The following is a 24889-nucleotide window of genomic DNA, read 5'->3' as shown; positions in this document are numbered from 1 at the left end:
AAAAAGCATTCTTATGAATGAGAATCTGAGGTCTCTGTCTTCCAGCACTAACACTTCTAGCACTATATTTCTTTAGACAGATGTTAAATGCAGCACTGCAAAACCAAAAGGTAACATATGCCAAATATGTTGCAGCAAAACAGCAGGAAATAAAGCACCTCAACTCATTTCAAGGCAATCAATTATCAAGAACAGCGAAGCAAAAAGAGCTTGCAGAGAAATTAATCTTTAAAAGAAGTGGGGAAAATGCATAGATGACTGGAAAGAGAAATGAAAAAAGAAAGATTGAGATTTCCAGAAAAAAGAGATTAAGAAAAGTTAACGATCTAACAGTTTGGCATGCTGTCCTAAGCCAGTTACCTAGGTAGTCAATAGAGGTGACCCCTGAAAAGTGTCTAAAATGTAATGGATGTTGACCTGCAAGTACCTAATGCTCTTGTAAAGGAAACTAGAAGGGCAAGCTTAAAAGGGTAACTTTTGGAGAAAAGAAATACATACTAACGCAATAGAAAGAGACAATGGGTGTTTGAAACCTGGGAGAGGCTGAAACTTAAGCTATAGCATTAAAAAAAGGTCATGGTCAACCTAAATTTCCCCTATTACTTGATTGCTATGTAGCCTCTAATGAAAGAGAGTAAGTCAAAAAACTTACTCAAAAAGACCCCATTACATAAATGTTCATAACAGGGGAAAAAAAAAAAACAAAAAAACCAAAAACCCAGCTATTAATGAAAAGAACATAAATACTGAGCACTGAGCCAAATTCCAAATTAGCCTTATACTGTGATACATACATATAGATGACGCAAGTTACAGTGTACTATCATGTAGGCACAGGGATGAATTTGCATGAAACACTCCTCTGAGGAGATGTGAGAAGCCACCTGTGTGAGCCAGCAAAAGATGGTTCTGAGGCTTTATCTGGGTACAGCTCTGTCACCTTCAATTTGCACATCACAGCTGACTACAGCTGACACATACCCTCTCTATAAAAAATATATGATAAAAATAAGACTTTTAAGTACTTTAAAGACTTTAAAGGGGTGAAAACAGTGGTTAGATTTACTTGAAATAGTGTGTGAATTGGAATGTGATCAAGTAATCAAATTTGAAATCTTATTAGATATTGATCCTGGTTGTAAATAAAATTCTGTTAAGCGTTATTTTAAAAAGCTATTTCTAACCATTTCAACTGATCAGTCAGATCCTTTTATCTCAGTAGAAACTGAAACAGGTAACAAAGGCAATTTGAACGTTGACAATTTTACATTCGACTTTGTAATATGGCAGAAGCTGTAAAAACTTGTAGCACCTTCAGGAATAAGAAGTGAGGTAGGACTAAGATGGGCTGTTTCCTGTCTTAAAGTAGATTGTAACTCGTACTGGTGTTATGTTTCTCACCAAACCTTTTTTTCTCCCATGTTCTAGGGGAACAGGGCTTTCAATTAGACAATTTTTAGATAACTAACATAAGTTAACACCTTAGGCTAAGTTGTCTAAAAGAAGCATGGTGTATAAAACTTTAGTGAGAGGTGAAATACTTTTTACAGATTTGAATTATTCTGTCCCATATTTCCACCACTACCTTTTCTACCAAATAATTTTCATTACTTCTTTTAAGCTTTGGAAGGACTGCATTATATCAGGCTTAGTCCGTTAATGTGAAGACTAGCTTTAGACACCAAAAGATATTTTCATCAGATGGCCTTGCAACACTATGGGAGCATCTTTATTCTAGTTTTGTACTGTGGAAAACATTCTTCAAATATGGTATCAGTAAAACTGTCTCTAAGCTTACCTATTTTAAAATTACCATTTCTGGCCATCGGTAATAGCTGGCTTTAATCATACCATACTTTTACTCACTTTTAATTGTTTTTTTGTGTTGTGCATTCACATAGAACTCCAATAGATACTATTAACCTATTATTGTAATGTACATAATGTTTTAAATTTTCTTTTTAAAGCTAAAATTAATGACTTAAAAACAAAGACCAGAATAGCTCTCATTATGCCTTCTCTAAGTTTTAATAAATAATGAAATAAATATTCAGGTTTTTTGAGGAGATGTTTTTGTCCCAGATTAGTAACAGTTTTAAAGATCTCAGTGTTTATTTTTTAATGAAAAATTAGGAATTACCTTAATGAATGAAGATGCTTTAAAGTGAAAAATGTGAAACAGATTATAAAGCTTGCAACTGCTCAAATGCTTCCTAACATTTCAACTTCCTTTTTGTGTAAAATTAATATCTAGATTTGTTCACCTCTTTCTTTTAAACATAAATGCTTTTGTCATGGTGTCCTACAAATATTAATATCTCTTCTCAATCTGCTTTTATCCTTCCTCATTGGAAACTGTCAAATATGGGCTCTGATGAAAAAGGCCTTATGGAGAAACAAATCCCATTAAAGTACACTACACAACTAATTTAATTCACACTTTAGGGAGGGTAGAGAATGGAGGAAAGGTAATTTGCAAGCTCATTTCAAAGACAAAGTGCTCTAAATATGAGTGTTTCCTTTCGGTAACTCAAGAATATCACTGTACCACCCTTCTAAAATATTATTGTGTTTCCTGGTCTACAGATAAGAAGTGTGGTTATATTCTAAGTAGAAGTAAGTTAGAATATTTTACAGGCTCTATTAAGTTATGCTCTGCATACCACAGCTGATAGGCACTTGTTAATTAAAATAAATAGTGTTTGGTATGTGCTATATTTGCATGGGGCTTTGAGCAACCAAAAGTTGAAATGAGATGATTTTTAAGGTCACTAACTAACACTGTCTTCAAAACCAACCCACTGATTGATTTAACCACTCAAAATGACCTGAAGGTCATAAATTGAATATCACTTTCCTTTCAAAAAATAGCAGCCCTTTAATAGTCTTGTGTAATGTGAACAAGCATTATGCCTTCCATTTGTACCCCTAAAATTATTCTTGAAGAAATACTGGATATAGAAAAAAAAAACCCAAAACAAAACCTTTATGAATCTTTAGGCAGAAGAAAAGAATTACAGACAGTAGTAAAAATTTTTGCAAATTTGTTTTCTGACTTTAGTCGCAAACCAGACGATACCAAAACATTCCGTTAATAATAACATATTAACATGTTGATAATGGAATCAAGGGCTTTGATAACTGAGAATCAAAAGTATAAACTAATCCTAAAAGTATGGAGACTTACATCCACAGCTTCTTACTTAGCTCCAAAGTGCTTTCCAGCCTTGTTATTACACACCCAAAGAGGTGAAATAAATTACATATCATCTCCTACCACCTCATCTAAACCTCTGAAAATGCAGTGTACTAATATGTTGTTTGAGAGCTGCTTACATGAGATATTATTTTCATAGCAGCTGATTCAGACAAAAGCAAGCTTTCTTAATTGCTAGCTGCTCATTATTAGAATAATATTGAAAGCATTTCATAAATGCATTCTCCTTTTCTCTGCATGTTAGAAACAAATATATAAAACACTGAGTTGTTTTCCAGATCACAGAAAGTAGCTTGGTAACTGATTTAATGTACTTTAATAGCTGATTCCTAGCTAACCCTTATATCTTAAAAAGTGTCAGCCCAGGAATGGCTGCTTGTTTAGAGGTAATGATTCTTGTCAGACTTAAATAGATTCTTTTCCTATTCAGCTACATATTTCAATTAATAACTACCATTTCCATGAGTTATAAATGGAATATGCTTGCTTGGTTGTTTTTTTTTTTTTTCTTTCACATTAGTACAGATTTTTAAGCTCTAAGTGTTATCTTTGAATTGGTTTTCTGTGTAAACTGTGTCAACATTCAATGCAGAAAATCTGCGGTTACTGCAATTGGCCACAACCTGCTTGGAATGAAAAGGAACTAATCAATCCGAAAACTCATATCTATGATAAATAAAGCTGTTTGCATACATTCAAAGTGGATATGCTCCACCTGTTTGTTCAATAAGATGCCCTAGATTTAAGTGGCAATTAAAATTCACGGCTCTCGCCTGAGCATCAGCTGCCAGGAAATGCCCCACCCAGATGAAATTTTTGCTTAATTAACAAACGAAAAAATATTCTGTGAGTACTTAACACATGGTTACTTTGCACTGACTGCATTACATTTCCCTCTTTATGGGAACAAAACCATTCAATTTTATGATTTTCTTCACTTATGAAGCACTCATAAATATGAACTTGATCCTGGAAGATGCTTAGCATCTGGCCCAGGTCCAGAAAAGCACTTCAGCACATCTTTAAGTATGACACTAATCTTAGGGTTTAACTGACAGTTATCCCAGCTGCCTGTGTGCTTTCATGAATCAGTAGGGGTGGGCAGGAAGGATAAGGCTTTGGAAAACAAAACTTTTGTCTGTTCTTGCTGGGTACTGCTTGCAATACACTGCAGGGTTAGTGGAACCCTGGACCTTCCCATAACCCAGCAGACTACTCCTTTGCCTTAATGGCCATCTTTTTTTTCCTTCAGCAGTGGAACCCTAGCCTTATCACTAGCTGTGATGTTATAAGTGTTGACAGGTACAACAAAAAGTGATGTGAATCCAGGTGTGCCTTATAATAATTGGGGAATATGCCAGACCATAGTGATTGCATGGTGAAAAATATACCAGAAGTGATGATGGTTCCAACTTCCTGAGGGTCTAATCTTGCCTCATATCCCAGGGCAAAACTATGGCAATAGTATAGTCCTTATCACATAGCAAGCAATCCTTGCAGACAAGAAGACGAGTAGTTCTACTGTTTCATAAACAGTTTAATAAGAACACTTAGATGAATAACTGAGCACAGACTCGAGGATGCCCAACCACTAAAGGATCAACACACCTTTTTGTCAGAGCAGTATGTGATCCATGTGATCCACAGTCTATCGCAGTTAATGGCTATGGTAGGTTTCAGTCAGGCACAAGAACATGAGAATGGTTTCAGTGGCTGAGACTGTAAGTCAGTCTGACCTAACGTTATTTCTCCAACAGTGAACTTCAACAGATGTCTAGGGAAGACTAAGAACAGGCAAATTTATATAAAAATACATCTGCAATATCCTCTGAATGTCAAATTATTTTCATGTGGCAGAATTCCTCAGCCTAATTTTGGTAGGTCTATTTAGGAACCCAGAGTGGTTTATCTTTTCAATCTTTTCTGCAGCTTCCCCGAGCCCCTCTAAACTTCTTATGGGCAGACCACAGTTTAGCAAAAAATCTGTTTCAAGAAAAGACATCTTTTTTTCTTTTTAACTTGGAACCTACTGACTGACAATTTTATGAGTCTCCCTGAATCTTACAAATGTGGTCTTCACAGAGTTGTGAAGATTTTACCTCTATCCACCCTTTTCATTCCAAAAATCTCATTATCTTGAAGATGTCTTCCATAATGTCCCTATGTTCTCTTTTTCCAGGCTGCTTATATAGCTTTTGATCAATCTGTTCTCATCCCAATCCACTCTTCCTTTTTATTCGAGGAGGAGGGTATAAGGATTTCCTGAGGAGTGGAAAATTTTGGTGAGATAAGTAATTAGTGTTTTATGTGCAACTTGAAACTGTTATTAGAATACGATAAATATTTTTTTTAAAAAGTACTGAGTGAGGACACGGGCATTTAGTGTTTCTATAGTGGTAAAACTGGCTCACAAATTCCTTTCCTTTGATCCAAGCTGTCATTTTTTTCCAGTGTGTCCCAGGGCTGCCACAACTATGGTGATATAACTGCTTGCAAATTCAGCATCAGAAACATTTGGTTTTCTTTATGTCGGTTTTATTACCCAGCTCATTATAGTGATTCAGTTCAGGGTGTTGCTATCAGCACAAGTCACAGTACTGCAACTGCTGTGCAGGAGTGGGTACAAGTGACGGCAGGCAGACAGCATCTTAATCTATCTTACTATGAAAGTGTATCTTGAAAACCAGAAAGGAAGAGTGCACTGAATTTAAACTGACCCTCAAGTGAATTTAATAGATAAAATTCCTATTGCACAAATGCAATTGAAAAAAAAAATTCACAAAGTTTGTCTGAAGTTAACCTGTTTTCATATGCTGTACTAATATTGTTTTTCAGTGTTTACACTCCAGTATTTCTCTCATGCTTTTCACTACATTCAATCTATCTATATTTCTAGTGTCTTTACTATTTTCCGGTTCTTCTTTGTACTCCTATAATCTCTGTTCCACCCATGGCATCTGAAATACAGTATTTCTTAAAAACTGTTACAAGTTCTGGATTTATCTGATTTGATGGTCTCTTTGTATAATGACAGGGCAGTTTGGCACTACTATGTGTTTTTCCTGCAGAAACTAGAGCATGTTCCCTGCCAGTAGTCATTCTGAGTATGAAGACTTCAAATGGTCTTTAAAGGGCATGCTCACTACTTCATAGAGTTTTCAGGTCATTCCTCTTGATATAACCACAAGATCAATATTCATTTTCTGGGCAGCTTTTGTCACAGCTGGTATTAGATGACCTTTGAATGCATCTAGGACAAGCATTCTTCTTTTTCTTAACACACACCTGGTCTCCTGATCCAAATGATGTTCAGCCAATCTGTCATTAAATCTGTAGACATCCATCCTTGGTTTTGACACCTCACAATTATTCCAGCAGGCAGCTGTTCCTTCGGCATAGCTTTATGCTTCTGTATCACATATGGTAGCAACATCACACCATCTGTTAACACTGCCAACATTTCTGTATTGTGCATTTTGTCATTCACCAAAACTTTGATGGTGGTAGATTTTGTACCTATTTATTCAATGCTATAATGGATAGCAGGTCAAAGTAAACTAGGTGTCTTGTTTGGCTCAACAGATAACAAAGTATAGGGACAGATCCTGGCAAACTGAAGTCCTTTTTTGTAGGAAAAAAAATTATGTTGTTTATTTTGAACAAAACACCCCTTAGTTGTCTTGAATTTTTCTGTGAAAAGTTTTGTATTCATCCTACTTCTTCATCTTTCTGTTTATTCATTTCCCATGTATTTAGGTTTCCATCTCTTCTTTTACTATGCACAAATTATAAAACTTCGCTGTCCCTCTCCATGGCAGTATCCTCTTTTGGGTACAACTGGGCATCAATTTAGTGAATAAAAGCTCCTATTTTGAGTGTTTCAATATTCTCACTTTTTCTTCTACCAATATATTTCTTCTAAGCTTCACAACTGTTTCTGCACACAGTACCACCATTAGTTAAAAATTTGCATCATACCTTCTTCCTACATCTTTTAGTACAACCCTTTTTGCACTTATACCTCTCACCCACAAACCAGTTGCCATTTCATAACTCAATTATAAGACTCAGGGAGATTCATAAAACTGCCAGAGATGACAGTGGGTTTCTCTGAGCTACACCAGGTCATACAGCCTCATCAGTGAGGACATGGGGAAAGCAGCAAGTAACCATGTGCTCTTCTCTATGCCACCACCTTCTTCTAAGCACGTATGGTATATATCAAGTCAAGGCATCATTATAGTCTTTATAGGATAGGGAAAATCAAATATGAAGATTTAAATTATTAAATACTTTCCTGTAGTATAGCTCCTGAAGGTTGAATTAAAGGATTCCTAAATCCTTCTAGTGCCAAAAAAATAATAAAAATAAATAAACTCCTTTTAGACTCCTTAGGGTAGAGAAAAGAAGGTATAAATTTTCTGGCAATAAATGACATAAATGAGAGCTTCAGCATGTTTAAAGTCCTTAGGTGTCTTCAAATGGTGATATAACTTATTTGAATCACTATGTAAGTTAATAAGCATCCTAGCTACACCAGCTATTTAAACAGCATAACTGAGGTTGAACTAAAGGTCATGTCTTGTGTACATTCCACAAGGTTTAATTCATCTACTTTTACTGAAAGTCAGCAAAAAGGAAAAGAAGGTGGTGTATATATTTTGTGTGAATGTCAAGAAAATGGACACGTGAAATATTTTTGTGGTGAGACTGGAAGCTGTAACAGAAGTGACGGGTTCTTAGCAAATCAAAGCAAGAAGTTTCCATAATGTATTTTGTTTGTGAGCATAATAAGCAAATCTATTATTTTAAACTAAAGCTGATGATTTGCCTCTCTTCATATGTCTTCTTCAATCAGATGTGCCTCACATGATGATTAGATTTATAGTGAGGGTTTTACTCTCTCTTATGGTTTAGAAACTGAATCTCTCATGTCTTTCACAGAGACATATATTGCACTTAAAAAGACAACTGGTATTTTGTCCATCCTTGTGACAGATCAGAGATGTAATAACCTGCATATTTGCTCATTTAAATGAATAAAATATTTCACTATCTTTCTGGCCATTGTGTACACAAAAAATACTCATTATAGTAATTAAGAATTCAGCCTTATTGCACAAAATATATATCCCTCTTAGATGTTATCATACTTATTTGAATTTGAATATATGGCCTGCTCTTCATACTAGTATGATACAAACAGTCTGGAAATTTCTCTTTTTCATTTGCACTTCCAAAGAAGAAGAAGGTGCAGAAAAAGACAACAGTAAAAAGAACTTACTGGGCATTAACAACAGCATAAAATATAAAACTCTATCGGGCCTGCTGGTAGTTAGTTCTCTATTTATAGACTTTATGTCAGAGGTATATTCCTCTGTTTTGAATAACTGTTAGTAGTACGGACTTTGACAGAATGAGCTGTCAAAAAAGAAAATGTTTCGCTGGTTTGGAAAGACAGAGCCCAGCTTTGGTTTGTCTTTGTTAAAGCCTCTGTGTATTTTATTTCTGCTGGTTTTTTTTTATTTTAGGTGAGAAAGTGACATTGATGGCAGCCAATACCTAATGTGTCAAGGTTGCCAAGTAACAGGCTAGAGATGTGTCAGTGAAGGCTGTTTCTATGAGAAGAATTCAGTAGGCTACAGTTTAAGTACTTGGAAATAAACTAACCCCTGTCTCTTTGTCTCTTTCTCTCTTTCTTTTAAATTAAAAAAAAATGTTTTGCTCTAACTAATGAAAATTAATGTGACGTGCTGAAGACACAAATCTAAAAATGGGCAGCCATGCTAATAGCTTGTATTGCTTCTAAATCTTAAAAATAGTGGAATAATTAGCATAAGATACCCACTTGTAATTTCCAGAAATAAATTTGCCTGATGGAAAAATGGCTTGAGCATATCATTTCCTGTGAAGTTACTTGGATTAAAGAGATGCTGTAAGCAAAGCATGAGCTCAATTGCTGAATCAATTTTAAATGAGCAGAATTTGATTGGATAGAATAACAAGGTGTTAAGAAATGGCTGTTGTGAATTTATTAAGAAGAATCAAGTCAAAAGAGTAATTTTTTTTTTATTTTTTTCATTTTTCATGGTATCAGAACTGACTTGGTCAACTGTGGGGAAAGCTATAGATGTGATGCCTTAGGAACCACTACTTTCTGACACTTGACTTTGCTGATTCATTACTTACTTTCAGGCTGTATTAAGAGAGTTTTGCGGTGGTCTGTGCTGGACGAGATAGGGGTCAGTATCTCCATTAATGCTTTTTGTTATAGAATAAAGTTTCCTTAGAAAATCCAAAAGGGAATGTTTGCAAGCACTCTGGAGGACAGGATTAGAATTCATAATGTTCTTGATAGACAGAGAAATCAGTATGATAAAATTAAGTAAGCATTAAAGACAAGTATAAAGTATTACATGCAGGAAAGTAGAACCAAATATCTCCCAAATGAAATTGTGCAGTGCAGAATTAAAGAATTTAATCATAAAATAAGGCAGTAGGTCCTTCCAAAAGACCATTTGCTTGTTCTGAATTAATCTGTGTATCCTCTCGCTCTGAGTTATGATGAGCTGTCTTTCTGTTTAAGGAAGTTCCAACAAAAGACAAAGTATATTAGATTGAACTCTTGCTATCATCTCTGTAACTTTCAAGAAAGAGTTCCTATCTCACCAGTATGGACAGGGCAGTTAGATTTATCCAAACTCGAACTGCATGGAGAGACCTTAAATTGGATACTTCTAATGAGTGCCAGAACCAACCACCTATGGTTTATGTATGAAGAACCTAAATTAGGCAGTCTGGAGCCTTGCTATATATCTGATTGAGCAGAGTGGTGGGTTTTAATCATTATGCTTCCTTCTCTCTGTTTTCAGTAGGCGTCTGTCCAAAGCATGATAGCTGTAATAATAATAATAATAATAAAATAACCCAAGCAAAATACCAACAAAATCTATCTGGAAATCCCAGTAAGCTTGCATACCTTTTCTTCTGATTGATAAATCATTTCCCTGTATTGAGGGAAGGGAGGAGGCAAAGAACAAGTTTTATTTATCTCTTCTGCTTATGTAAGTCTTATACCCTAATATTAAAGAAAAAGTCATTTTCACAAATGGAATTAACTGATCTAGAGCAGGGTTAGTAACAGCCATATGCAAATTAAATAACTACCTTGGCTGACAGTGCCTATTTCGCCTCTGCTAGAGAAAGTGGGAGTTAGCTCTTTTAACGGTGAGTGTAAGCCAGACAAACACTTGTTGCCTCTTCCTTGCAGAATTCTCTGTTGCTGATGATGTTCCTGATAAACTCAAAAGAAATTTCCAGTAAGTAGCAAAGCCAAATACCTATGTCTTTTTCTATGCTCATATTCAAACCCTGGCTTCCCTAAACTCCCACACCCCACCTGAGTTTCTCTCAACCTCCACTATCCTTACCTAATACCCATCACTAACATCAGAAACCCATAGAAAAAAACCTTTACACTCCCTTTTTCCTATCTGCAGCCCAAATAAAGCCCACAGCTGATCTCACAAAAACTTACCTGAAGTTCTTACTTACTAAATTGGCAGCCTTGCTCTTCTACTTCCCCCCATTATAAATAGATTAATAGCATATGTAGCATTGATGCTGGTCAGCAGGTAAGCCCTACTCACTTGCTCACTCTTTTCTTCCACAGCTGGAAGGGCAAAAGCAAGAAAAACTCATGGGTCAAGAGAAAGACAGTTTAGTAAACATAAACAGAGCAAATTAAGGAATTTATTCACTATTTGGTTTTGGCAGGACGTTGTCCAGCCAGTTCCTGGAAAGCAGGACATCAGCATGTATAATGGTTACTTGGGAAGAGGAAAGCTATAACCATGAACATTTCAGCATGTATAATGGTTACTTGGGAAGAGGAAAGCTATAACCATGAACATTTCCCCTTCCTCCTCCTTTTCTTTGAGTTTTTATGGCTGAGCACAATGTCATATGGTATGGCACATCCCTTTGACCAACATGGGTCAGCTGTCCTGTCAATGCCCACTTGCAGTATCTTTCCACTCCCAGCCCACTCCGTTTGAGGGAAATAAGAGTGGTAAAAAGAAAAGGCCTTGATGCTGTGCAAGCACTGCTCAGCAATAGCTAAAATAATGGTGTGCTATCGACACATTTTGGTCACAAACTCAGAACACAGCATCATATAGACTGCCATGAAGAAAATTAATTTCAGTTGCTGAGGTGAGCAGCTCAAGAGAGGACGCCTTCAACACCGGAGCGGGGGGAAGCTCAGCTTCCAGGAGCCTCAACTCAGAGCGGCCAGAGCCACCGAGGGAGCCTCAAGGCCTCGACAGGACGTGCCCCGGAGCCGGCAGCTCCGCTGACGAGCAGGGACTCACAGGGGGCGGAGCCAGGAGCAGCGGCACCAGCCCTGAGGGGTTAAAAGCCTGCCCCGGAGATCGGGTGGAGGCAATTTGTGCGGCAGCTCGCGCAGGGAGCACGAGCGGGATGGTGAGCACTCGCCTTATGGCTAGGGCCCGCTCTGGGAGCTCTGCTCTGGCTGCCCCGGCAGTGGCAGCGTAGGCACCCAGACAGAGCCGATGAGAGGGGAGTCTGCAGCGCAGAGCTCGGGGTGTAGAGGGTGCCTGCACTGGTCGGGTGAGAGCAGGGCTGCGCTCGGTGCTCCCTGGTGTAGGTCCTCCTGCAGCAGGGGCTGAGCTGCGGGACGCTGTCAATAGGCTGCAAGATGTCAGGGAAGCTGAGAGGAAGCGGGGCTGCTTGCTCCAGGCCCAAACTGTGCAGGGGCCTCAAGCGTCCCCTGTAGCTCATGAGGGAAAGAAGGAGGCTGCTAGCCCAGGAAGCTGGGAAATAATAGCAAAACCAACCAACCAAAAAAAAAAAAAAAAGGGGGGGGTGGAAAGGGGCAATTAAATGCAAAGGGCTTCCCCCTAAATTTGTTGTCCCCACCCACAACTGCTTTGCTGTCCTGCAGGTGGCTAACGAGGAAACACCCTCACACCATGAACAACCGGCTGATGCACTGGTAAAGAAGGCCTCTACTGGTGCTGCCAGGAAAAAGCAGCAGGTCCTAGTAGAAGGGGACTCTACTTTGAAAGGCACAGAGACACCCATCTGTCGGCCTGACCCAGTCTCACGGCAGGTGGGTTGCCTACCAGGGGCTCGGATCAGGAATGTTGCAGAGAGGCTGCCTGCTCTAGTAAGTCCCACTGACTATTACCCAGTTCTAGTTATCCATGTGGATGTTAGTGATATAGATAGCAGTAGCCCTGAGGACATAAAGAAGGACTACAGAACCCTGGGAGAGGTGGTTAGGGGCTCTAGAGCTCAGATTGTCTTTTTGTCAACTCTCCAGGATAAAGGGGAGGACCTTAAAAGGGCTAGGAGGATTGGCCAGGTTAATAAATGATTAGAAGGGTGGTGCCATAGTCAGGGTTTGGGTATCTAGAACATGGGACTCAATTTAGTAGGCCAGGTCTACTGTGGGCTGGTGGAGCTGGTCTGAAAAAGAAGGGGAAGAGTGGTTTTGGTAGGAGGTTTGCCAGACTGGTCAAGAAAGCTTTAAACAAGATGTGTTGGGGGAGGGGGGCATCATTCCATCCCAACACACCCAGTCAGTTGCCAGCACCTATAATAAATGCTTGGAGCAATGTAGAGATACTCCACCCACTCTAACCAATGAGCTGGCTTTATTTGAAGCTCGGCTCGGATGCCTCTATACAAACACCCATGGCACGGGGAACAAATGAGAAATTAGAGATGTGTGCACGTTTATGTGGGTATGATATAATAGGCATCACAGAAACATGGTGGGATGGCTCCTATGACTGGAGTGTGGGAATGGAAGGTTACAGGCTCTTTAGAAAAGACAGGCCTGGAAGATGTGGAGGGGGAGTTGCTATTTCTGTTAGAGGTAGGCTGGAGAGTATGGAACTCTGGGGACAGGTGAGCAGCCAGTAGAAGTTTGTGGATCAGGGTTAAACAGAGAACAGCTCTGGGAGACATTACTGTGGGGATCTGTTACAGACCGCCTGATCAAGACGGGTCTGTGGATGAAGCACTCTACAGACAGATAGGAACAGCCTCATGTCCTCAGGACCTTGTTCTCATGGGGGACTTCAACCACCCTGATACCCGTTGGAGCAATGGTACGGCCTGGCACAAGCAATCCAAGAGATTCCTCAATTGTGTGGAAGACAGCTTCCTTCTGCAAGTAATAGAGGAGCCAACAAGGAGAGGTGCCATGTTTGACCTCGAGCTCGCCAACAGGGAAGGGCTGGTTGGAAATGTGATGCTCCAGGGCAGCCTTGGATGCAGTGATCATGAGATGGTCAAAATCGAGTTCCTCAGGACAGTGAGAAGAGTGTGCAGCAAGCTCACTGTTCTGGACTTCAAGAGAGCAGACTTTGGCCTCTTCAGGAATCTGCTTAGTAAGGTTCCATGGGATATAGCCCTAGAGGTAAGGGGGCCCCAAGACTGTTGGTTGATATTCAAGGATCACCTGCTACAAGCTCAGGAGTGCTGCATCCCCACTAGAAGGAAGTGCAGCAGGAGGGCCAGGAGACCTCCTTTGATGAATAAGGAGCTGCTGAGGAAAATTCGAGGGGAAAAAAGAGGCTTATAAAAGGTGGAAGCAAGGACAAGCAGCCTGGGAAGAATACAGGGGTGTTGTCCGGGAAGCTAGGGACCAGGTTAGGAAAGCTAAGGCCCAGTTAGAATTAAACTTGGCTAGGGATGTGAAAGATAACAGGAAGGGATTCTATAGGTACGTTGTGAATTAAAGACAGACTAGGGACAATGTAGGCCCCCTCCGGAAGCTATCAGGAGAACTGTCTACACAGAATTTGGAGAAGGATGAGGTTCTTAATGACTTCTTTGCCTCGGTCTTCACTGGCAAAGGCTCCAACCACACCACCCAAGTCTTGGAAGGCAGATGCAGGGACTGTGAGAATGAAGACCTTGGGCCCACTGTAGGAGAGGATCAGGTTCAAGACCATCTTAAGAACCTGAATCTACACAAGTCCATGGGACCTGATGAAATCCCTCCGCAGGTCCTGAAGGAGCTGGTGAATGAAGTTGCTAAGCCACTGGCCATCATATTTGAAAACTCATGGCAGTCAGGTGAAGTTCCCGACGACTGTAAAAAGGGAAATATAACCCCCATTTTCAGGAAGGGGAAAATGGAGACCCGGGGAATTACAGACCAGTCAGTCTCACATCTGTGCCTGGCAAAATCTTGGAGAAGCAGTGTGCACTCACAGCCGAGAAAGCCAACCGTATCCTGGGCTGCATTAAAAGGAGCGTGACCAGTGGGTCAAAGGAGGTGATCCTGCCCCTCTACTCTGCTCTTGTGAGTATTGTGTATCACTTGGATTATTGTGCACAGTTCTGGTGTACTCAACATAAAAAGAACATGAAACTGTTGGAACAAGTCCAGAGGACGGCCATGAGGATGATCAGGGGACTGGAGCACCTCCCATATGAAGATAGGCTGAGAAAGTTGGGGCTGTTCAGCCTGGAGAAGAGAAGGCTGCTTGGAGACCTCATAGCAGTCTTCCAGTGTCTGGAGGGGCTTATAAGAATGCTGGGGAGGGACTCTTCGTTAGGGACTGTAGTGATAAGACAAGGGGTAATGGGTTAAAACTTGAACAGGAGAAGTTTAGATTGGATATAAGGAAGAAAATCTTTACTGTAAGGGTGGTGAGGCACTAGAATGGGTTTCCCAGGTAAGTTGTGAATGCTCCATCCCTGGCAGTGTTCAAGGCCAGGTTAAACAAAGCCTTGGGTTATATGCTTTAGTGTGAGATATCCCTTCCCATGGCAGAGGGGGTTGGAACTAGATGATCTTAAGGTCCTTTCCAACCCTAATGATTCTATGATTCTATGGTTTTATGAACTCCATTCTAGCCAATCTCAGTACATGGCAATCTTCAGTGTTACCTATGTTGCTAGTTAAGTGTGGAGAGAGTTCTGTCTTGAAGTTTGAAAGTTCAGAATGAAAGTTTACAACAGTTCAAAACAAAGTTGTGAAAAATGTAGGATTTTATTAAGAGTCCTATTAAGACTCTGTTAAGAGAACTGATATTTGTGAATTACTAATGCCTTACAAGAAATCTGTTATTGTCAACTTTATCTGCTTCTGTGACATTTTTTGACAATTACTTTTCTATATTCTTCTAAATGATAGTATCTCAATTGTAATATATAATTTAAAAAGAAAACAGAGTATAGGTATGAAAAGCACATTATTAATACTGAAAATAAATAAAAGGCATAAACATAAAGTGCTGGTTTGTTTTCCCAATTTGGCTGGACTTCAAAAACTGACAATATAGATCTGTCAGGAAACAAAAATATGGTGAAAGTCAGTTTAGATATGATTCCATTCTATTTCCATAGATATAGCACAAAAATTGTAGGTACTGAACAATACATTTGAAATAATGGCAAATAATAACTACTTGTGTATTTTTAAAATATTAAACATGTTAACAGGTTTTTTTGTGGAAATAAAACCACTATCAAAAGTAGTCATAAACTCAACAATTCCTAATTTTGCTTTCATTCTAATTTTCTTTGAAATTTACAGAGATACTGTACCATTGAGTATAGAATGTCAATTTTTCATTACTATAGCTAATGCTAAAATGAAGTTGTTCTTAATTCTTACTGTTGCTCATTCACCACTAAGGAAAAGAGAACTTAAAGTTGCTACGGAGCATGCAGTGTCATCTCCTATTCAAAGTGCAAACTGGATTCACCCCTCACTGCAGCTGTGTGAACAGAGGTGCAGAGCTACAATAGTGCTTACCCACCCTTCTGTATCAAACACAATCTTTATATTCAGGGGGGCTTCCTCTCTGACACACATAACAAGTAAAACACTATTAACTATTCTGAAAGACATATCACCATAATCCTTGAGGAGGCTGCCATGGCACTTAAAGTAGAATCATAGAATCATAGAATAGTTAGGGTTGGAAAGGACCTTAAGATCATCTACTTCCAACACCCCTGCCATGGGCAGGGACACCTCACACTAAACCATGCCACCCAAGGCTCTGTCCAACCCAGCTTTGAACATGACCAGGGATGAAGCATTCACAACTTCCCTGGGCAACCTATTCCAGTGCCTTACTACCCTTACAGCAAAGATTTTCTTCCTTATATCCAATCTAAACTTCCCCTGTTTAAGTTTTAACCCGTTATCCCTTGTCTTATCACTACAGTCCCTAATGAAGAGTCTCTGCCCGGCCTCCTTATAAGCCTCCTTCAGATAGTGGAAGACTTCTATGAGGTCTCCATGCAGCCTTCTCTTCTCCAGGCTGAACAGTCCCAACTTTTTCAGCCTATCTTCATACAGGATGTGCTCCAGTCCAGAACTGCACACCAGAATTGCACACAATACTCCAAGTGAGGTCTCACAAGAGCAGAGTAGAGGGGCAGGATCACCTCCTTCGACCTGCTGGTCACGCTTCTTTTGATGCAGCCCAGGATATGGTTGGCTTTCTCAGCTGCAAGCGCACACTGCTGGCTGATGTTCATTTTCTCACCGACCAATACCCCCAAGTCCTTCTCCGCAGGGCTGCTCTGAATCCCTTCTCTGCCCAACCTGTAGCTGTGGCTGGGATTGCTCCAACCCAGGTGTAGGACCTTGCACTTGGCATGGATAAGCTTCATAAGGTTGGTATCAGCCCACCTCACAAGCATGAGTATGGTATTTAGTCTCAGAAAATGTTCTGTAATCAGTCAACCTTCACAATTCTTCAGAGCCTGAGGTGCATCTAGCCTCCCTGAATATAGAACAGCACAGCTCTGTCCAGATGGCCACTCTGTGTCCTGGGAAGAGGATCTATGAGTTCCATCCCATCATCTGTACGCTGTCCTCAGGGCCTTCAGTCTTCTCACTCTGACTAACATTAGTGTTGTACAGGAGAACAAGGGAAAAAGCTTCAGATAATAGAGGGAGTGATCCCTTCGCCATGCATACATTCTTTCCTCTCTGTAGGTTTTGTCAGTAAGAAGGTGGAACTTTATTACTCAGCTCAGTAGTAAAATGATGAAGGTGGCATTCTGTAACATGAAAATCTTTAGATTGAAAAAAACCTGAAATACAGGCTTTTCTGCTGAACTCCCACATTAGGAACTCTGTAGGGCTTGTTCCCAAGCATTACGTATTCAGAAGAACAACTGCAGGGTATCAACAAGCAAACTGCACATCAGCAGGGCTGTTCTATCTTCAGGCTTTACTGTTTCAATTATCTTAATAAATACAGGTCTCGTAAATAAAAGGACACCTTCCTCCAGCAAAGATTTTGAGATATGTGCAGCGAGTTTGTTATTTGTCTGCATTCCCCCTCAGGTACGCTTTCCTTTTCATCTGAAGTCCTTAATCCTCTACTTGTGCATTTCCAGTTCTCCAGTTCTTTTTTCTCTTACTGATTTCAGTTTCTGGGTTGGTGTTTTTTGGGTTTTTTTTTTTTTGTTGGTTTGGTTTTTTTTTTTTGTGTGTGTGTGGTTTTGTTTGTTTGTTTTATTTTGATTTTTTTTGTTGTTGTTTGTGTTTTCTTTTTTTTTTATTAATTTCTAATTTCTAATTCAAGTGCTATAATGTATTATACCCCTGTTCCTTTCTCATAAATTGTTTTCTCTTTTGCTTTAATCCGGACTCCATTATCTTATTACTTGATCTTTCATTTGCAATTTTTCCATTCTGTAAAATTCTCTACTCATAAAACTCAAAACATTTATTCTCAGACTGTCCTCACTTGGATTCAAGAAAGTTACAAACTTCATCTTAAAGTCATGATTCAAAGCAGGAGAGAGGGACAGATGGCATCTTGGTGCCTACTTTTTTTAAAGACAGGCAACCAAATGCTCCCGGTATTAATTTAGCAAGAGTATGTTTACTTACTTCCTGTAGTGATAAAACACGATGGCATCAACTCAAGTAAATAGTTAATGATTAGCAGTTACTGTAAACTTGACTAAATTACAGACAACTGCATCTGCCAGACACCTTCCTACTAGTAAACCATACGCGTTTTGTCCTTTGTTTTGTTAGAACATTGAGGCGTAACACTGAAACCAGCAGAAATCAACAGAAAAAAAATATTTCAGTTTTCAAACTGAAATCAACAGAACTTAAGCTCAGTGTTTGAGTCAGGTACCCAAGAGTTTTGAGTTGGAAAGTTTATCTTTGGGTTGGGTTTGTTTGAGACTTAGAACTAACTTGTAGGGGAAATGTGCTGAATTTTCAGTTATTGGGGAAAATGCAGAGTTTCCACTGGAAATTAATAGTAACTCTTCTTTTTCCTCTTGCTTCAATCTGATAATTCTCAAACTGTAATGTCTTCAAATGTGTAGGTTTGTGCACAATAAAATTGGTGTGCTAGAAAGTGAGATGGTGAATTTAACAGCAAAAAACAGAAAGGATGCCTGCAAGCTGAACCCACAATTTAAATAGTCCAAAGGATATGTTAAATCCTCAAGTAATCTAGTTTTTATTGACATTTTTACATCAAAATACTGTGTTGATATCAGAAAATATCTTGACAGCCTGTACTTAAGCATAAAGAAATAAAAGCTTCAGATAATGGTCATGATACACAAATACCTCTTTTTTGATAAAAAAGCACCTCAACAACAATAACTAATGCTGCAAAAAAAAAAAAAAAAAAAAAAAAAAGGAGTAGCTGGCAAGTTGGTTTAATCCCTGACAGAGTAGAGGAGTCCAAAGGACTCACTTTTTGTAAGGAAAATAATCCTTGAGTTGAATTCCAATATGTCAATATATTTTTAAAATTAATAAATAAAAATAAAAATATGCAAACAACTAATAAAATCATCTTTGCTATTATCCATACTATTATATATATCATATTATACCATTATTTGTGCTGTGCTGCTTATACGAAAACATGTTCTTACAGTTTGTTTTTAAAATAAAAGACTTAAAAAAAAAAAAAAAAGAATAAATTAAACTAGGAAATGTTACTGTGGAAAGTGCGTTGGTATGTGTCGTGGTTTAAGCCCAACCAGTAACTCAGAACCATGACTGTGCCTCTCAAAATTAAGCCTTACCTCTGATAACAGCCTTTTTAAATGGCTGGGATTTTATTAAGCAGATGGCATTATAAATTGCACGGAATTCTTGTCTGTTTATTTTTCACAACAGCTTTTCTCAGTCCTCACTTCTAAGAGAAGATTAAATCTCTCAGCAAAAGTTTTGATTTAGTATATCATATCTTTTGACAGAGAAATGGCTTTGACAGCTTCTTGAGGTCCCTTCCATTTCTGTTTTCTCATTCTGTAACCTCCCAAACAGATACTCTAATTAGGAATTAGCTTCTCTTTTGTGTACTCCCTCTGTTTTATTTTTGTATTTTTTGTTAAGGAACTATATTTTTAAAACTTACTCTCTTCTGACAGTCAGTGATTGACACATCTTTGATATTGTCAAATGCAGCATGACCATGTCAAGATATGGTTATGTTGCATTTGTAAGCAATTGCTTTTTCTTTCAGTTCATAGCCTCTTTTCAAGAAATTATCTTTGAAGCTATCAGAGATCTCCCTTCATTATCCTTTTTTCTAGTTTTCAGGGTACCACATTAGCAATCAACCAAACCAGTTTCATCTCCATTTGTGTCCTACACGCCCTACTTAGTATATTGCTTCTTTCTGTGCTTCGTTTTTGTATTTTCCTTTTGTTCTAAGTGCAGTGTCTTTTATCTATTTTCTGGTATTACAGTACATAGTTTTCACCTGCAATAATGCGAGTGGCTGTTTTTAATTTATCTTTGTATGGATGAGGATGACACTTTCATAAATAAAACACAAGATCGCCTATATTTTACACAAATATATATAGGACAATTTAATACCATTTCTCGTAATCTCAGGGGGAGGGAGAAAAAGCACCTATTCAGCAATGCCTTTGAAACTGAGCAAACATACAGTGTTCTTCCTGAAGTATTCAAATGCACATCAGCAGCTTGATGACACACAATCATTGACACTGAAGTATTGAAAGAGCCCCATATCTACTGAAGGCTGTCTCCCACACAGTAATTCTCTTGTCATCTTTTTTCAGTATATCAGTATCATTTTAAATATAACTTTAAAAAAATATATTTTGCCATTGTATGTCTTAAGTCAATGGAAATAAGCTTTCATAAATTCCCCTGGGAGTTCATATTTGTAAGGGAGTTCAGCAATAGTAAGAGAAATCATAAAATGGTATATTTGTCAGAAACAAAAAGAATTTTTTCAAAGGTTATTTCTCAATGACAGGAGAAAAAAATACCACTGCAGGAAAGAAATCACAAATGTCCTGTACTAGCACATTACAATTCCAGAGAATTTAATGGACTGGTACAGAGATCTGAATAACTTAAGTCTGATCAGCAATTCTTTTTAATTGCATTTGATTCATAATTAACACCTAGGAATTTATATACTAATGTGGACTAGGTCTGAGCCTCACACTTAGGACTTAAATATAAAGGAATTTATATAGTTAGAAAGAATGTTCTCACTCATTCATAGAACTCTGTTAAGGGATGCCAGATACAAAAAAAAACAATGGGTGGAAGGATGGTGAGAGTCAGCTGTAGCCCCTTTTTATGGTTTTGGGCAGGAACCCTACACACCGGCCTGCAATGTCTTAGGCATAGTTATGCTGTTCCCTACCCAGAGAATCACCTTTTCAAGCTAGACTGGATTATGGAATAGGGTTGCTTCTTATCCTGTATGCCGTATGTCAGAAAGACTTTCTAATAAAGTACTTCAGAGCCATAGATAAGAAACATTTTTTCTGACTGAAAGCATATGTATTGGTTTGTTTTTTTTCCCAGTATGAAGAGGTATTAAAAGGGATTCTGCTATTAATATCTACCTTATGTTGTAGAATTGTGCTTGATGCTTCCTAAGAAGCCCTAAATGGTCTTTTTGAAAGTAATTATCAGCTTTAAGCTGGCAACCTAAAGGAAGGTAATCATAAACCAGTTCCTGATGTTGTCACAAGTTCCCTCTCAGAAGAGGTGCGTCCAGTTTTAACACTATACTAGAAATACCATTCTCTTATAATGAGTCGATACAGCTTTTAAGCTCTATTTAGAAATGTAATTCAGGTCTGTGGTTCCGTTCAGAGATGCAACATAGAAGAAAGTTTCATTAACTCTAGGGCCTGTAGTTGCTTTTACGTAATCTGCTTTAGCACTCTGATTTATTTGTAATTTTCATGTGGTCACTTTTAGGAGAGAGTCTGATTGCCAGCACTGCTTAACTTCTCAAGTCTCAAAATGCTTCAAAACCCAATTTGGAATTCAACCAGGTACTGGAATTCAACTAGGTACTGGAATTCAACTTTCATAGAAGTATTTTTCCCTTTTTTAACTCATGTCTTCTTAATCCTTAGTTATCTTAAGCATCCCTTGTTCTTCATGAAACATGAAAATCATAGTAAAGAAGACTTATTCTCTGAATGAGACGTATTACAAAAGACCATAAGATTTACTAGAATAATAAAATGCATGTATCATTGGCTGATGAAAGAGTGAGATGATTCAAGAAACTCTGACTTCAAATTCTTGATAAATTTGGCCTCACGCCTCATTAAAGTATAACTTTCTAGTTTTTCAAACTGATGTCTCATGCATTAAGTGTGGCTGAGTTCTGTGAAATGATGTATTCTGAGTTCTTTTTATTTGAATGTGTACATAAGGATTTTGAAATACCTGTGAAATGTAGAAAATCAAAATATTAATTAAATTCTTGAAGATAAATAAAATTTGGGTTGTTAGGAAAGCTTTCTTCACTCAAAGATATGTCTTTCAGTCCTAACTACTGATAGGCATAGAGCAGATTCAAGTGAGTTGTTGAAGAGATTCATGATCTAGTACTTTTCCTTAAAGACTATTAGCTACTACATTAATGCTCTTTCCACTGCACTAATATTAACTAGTCAAATTGTCAATCCTAGTATGGGGTAATTCTAGGGATGTTAATGTCTAGATATAAGGTCCTTATGAACTCCTTGCTTATAAAGTAACTGTGAATGTTTGAGATTTATGCAGACAAAACTTTTTTGATTATTAACATTATTTTAAATATTGCCATATATATTGCTCAGTATTGTATACAGTAGCACAAACCTGCATATGCATATTTATCCCACTAATGAAGTTTGGGGTTTATATATTTCAATGAGTTCTCATGTACTGGACTTTTAAACCTATAAGGTGATAGTGACTGCATGCATTTCTAGATATTTAATGCAGTCCAAATGCAAGTGTGTAAACCTGCATAAGGACATTTAGGCATTATATCACTGATTATCCTTTTTTGTGGTCACTTTTTGTTGTTATCTTGTTTGGGCCATACACAGGTTTGTGCAACTACTCACCTACAAGTGGTAAAATACAAAAGCTTCATAGCTGATCAGTCTGCTTTTTTATTTACTTCTTGTGTTGATACAGTTCTCTTTTATGTGGCCAGATGCTACCAAACTCTGGTTGACAATATCCACAGAACAATATCTGGAATAGTATCTATAAAACATCATAATGTATTTGTGTATAACCTCAATGTTAACTCCCATTTCATTTGAATCATGTAAGTTCAGCAGAAACATCTTTGCAAGTCCCTCTGGTACAGAGAGCTGAGGTGTGGTTTTCAAAATCTTGCTGAGGCATAGACCACAAAAATGATAGACAGGAAAAGGAATCATAGAGTCTGACCAGCAGTGAGGTTTAGTTATGGAAGTATATATTTGTCACTTCCAGCATTGCAGGAGCCTTTCAGATAGTCATGTACTGACAAGCATGAAAGCACTCTAATATGAGAACAGTCCTTGAGAGAGAAACTGAAAAAGCAATCCTAAGAGTCATTTCTTGAAAGTTTTAATGTATCTATTCAGGTTTTTAAAATATAAAGTAATTAAAGATCAAGGAAAATGGAGGATCTGCAAACTGTCAGGACACCAGTGCATTAAAAAGACTTATACAGACTTAATCAGTTTGAATATCTTACTTCTTCTCCTCAGGCCATGATTTGCTTATGCCTTTCACAGATGCATTTTACACTGAATCTGTTGATTGTTCTGACTAGGTGTCATAGTTTCTGACCTAATTTTTCTTTCTTTCCCTTTTAAAAAATAATAAGAGACTTGACAAATCTGATTCAGACTGAGCAGAAGCTGTTTTGAATTTTCTGGCAGAATAGTTTTATCTGATTCACAGGTATCACATATGCACCACATATATATCTGCTTGATGTCCTACTGAGACACAGAATGAATACATTTTCCCCAAATAAATAAATAATGACAAATCTGATGGCAACGCCAAGTGTAATATTTGTTGTTGAACTTGGCTACACTGTCTTGATGTAACATGTCACATGAAATGGCAGTCTGCAGTGGTATGTTATTTGGTGAGTCCTTGAGTTGCAGAGTGCGTTGAGTCACCCTTCTGTATAGGATGACACCCAGCACATTGCAGCATACTGTTAGAGAGACATTACTGCAGCTCCCTCTCTAGCTCAGCAAGATACACCAAATGGAGTCACAGAGACTTAGAACACCAAAACAGAGCAGCAAAGCTCTGGAATACCTATATTTCTGCTGCTCTGGTTGAACAGCAGTATGTCTACAGTAAAGCTGCCCTTTGCCTATGCTGCATCTCAATGACAGTGGGATCTGCAGATTAGACCTCCAGGGGAAGATCTTGCAGGCATGCTCAAAGCAATCTGAATCCCTTGAAAAAAAAAAAAAACAAAAAAACCCAAAAAACAAACAAACCCCACAAAGTGTCCACTCCTGCTGTAAAAGACAGCTGCAGAGCTGACAGGGTGTTCAGCTGGGACTCAGTTAATGTCTCTTCTGTATCTGATTGCATTTTGATGAAAGTATTTCACATCTCAGCCGAGTGCCCTAATTGCAATGTTACCAGATAGTCAGGGACATATCTCAATTGCTCTGAATTTCTTCAGCTGAAATTTAATTAATTTCCCTACCAGAAGGTAATGAAATAGTTGTTGGAACAAAAAGAAAGGGGAGGGAAGAAACACAAGGTTGACTCGTTTGCAGGCTCTCGTCCTTGCTCCAATGAACACTGAAGCCTCTTAATCGAAAGGTAGCATTTTCCACAGGAGAGAAATTTACCATTGCTTAGCCCTATGGTTAGGCTATTTGTCAAGCATTAGCATAGACCTGAGCTATGCTATAATTGCCTGAGACTATAACTGGACAGGTCTAGCCAGCTACTAGGGGCCAGGGAAAATGCAGGAGGAACACTCTTCCTCTACATCCCTGTCTATGTATTCTTGGTTGCTTCTTGCTCTTTAAAAGCCCAGATATATTGTAGAGCATCTACCAGAAGTCATTCCAATATTAACTTCAATCCGGCTGTCAAATATAGCCCTCCATGAATTTTAAGAATGTGCCAGTTTTTGGAGGAGTGGGAACGTGGAGAAATTTGCAGTCTTTTCCCCTCCAGTCTAGCAGAGGTGGTTGCACTTATTTGTACAGCTTCTGAAAAGCTAATTTTGAAACTACAAAAATATACCATCAATACATGCAAGTCATGCTGGAATGAAGAGGCACTAGGTAGTGTAAAAGCTGAATCAGACTGTATTTAAAGCAGTACTAAGGCAGGGGCACAATTAAGTGGATGTCAAC

The sequence above is a fragment of the Lathamus discolor genome, chromosome 1 (genome assembly GCF_037157495.1).
Source record: "Lathamus discolor isolate bLatDis1 chromosome 1, bLatDis1.hap1, whole genome shotgun sequence".
Lineage (NCBI taxonomy): Eukaryota > Metazoa > Chordata > Aves > Psittaciformes > Psittacidae > Lathamus > Lathamus discolor.
This window is presented reverse-complemented; position numbering follows the sequence as displayed.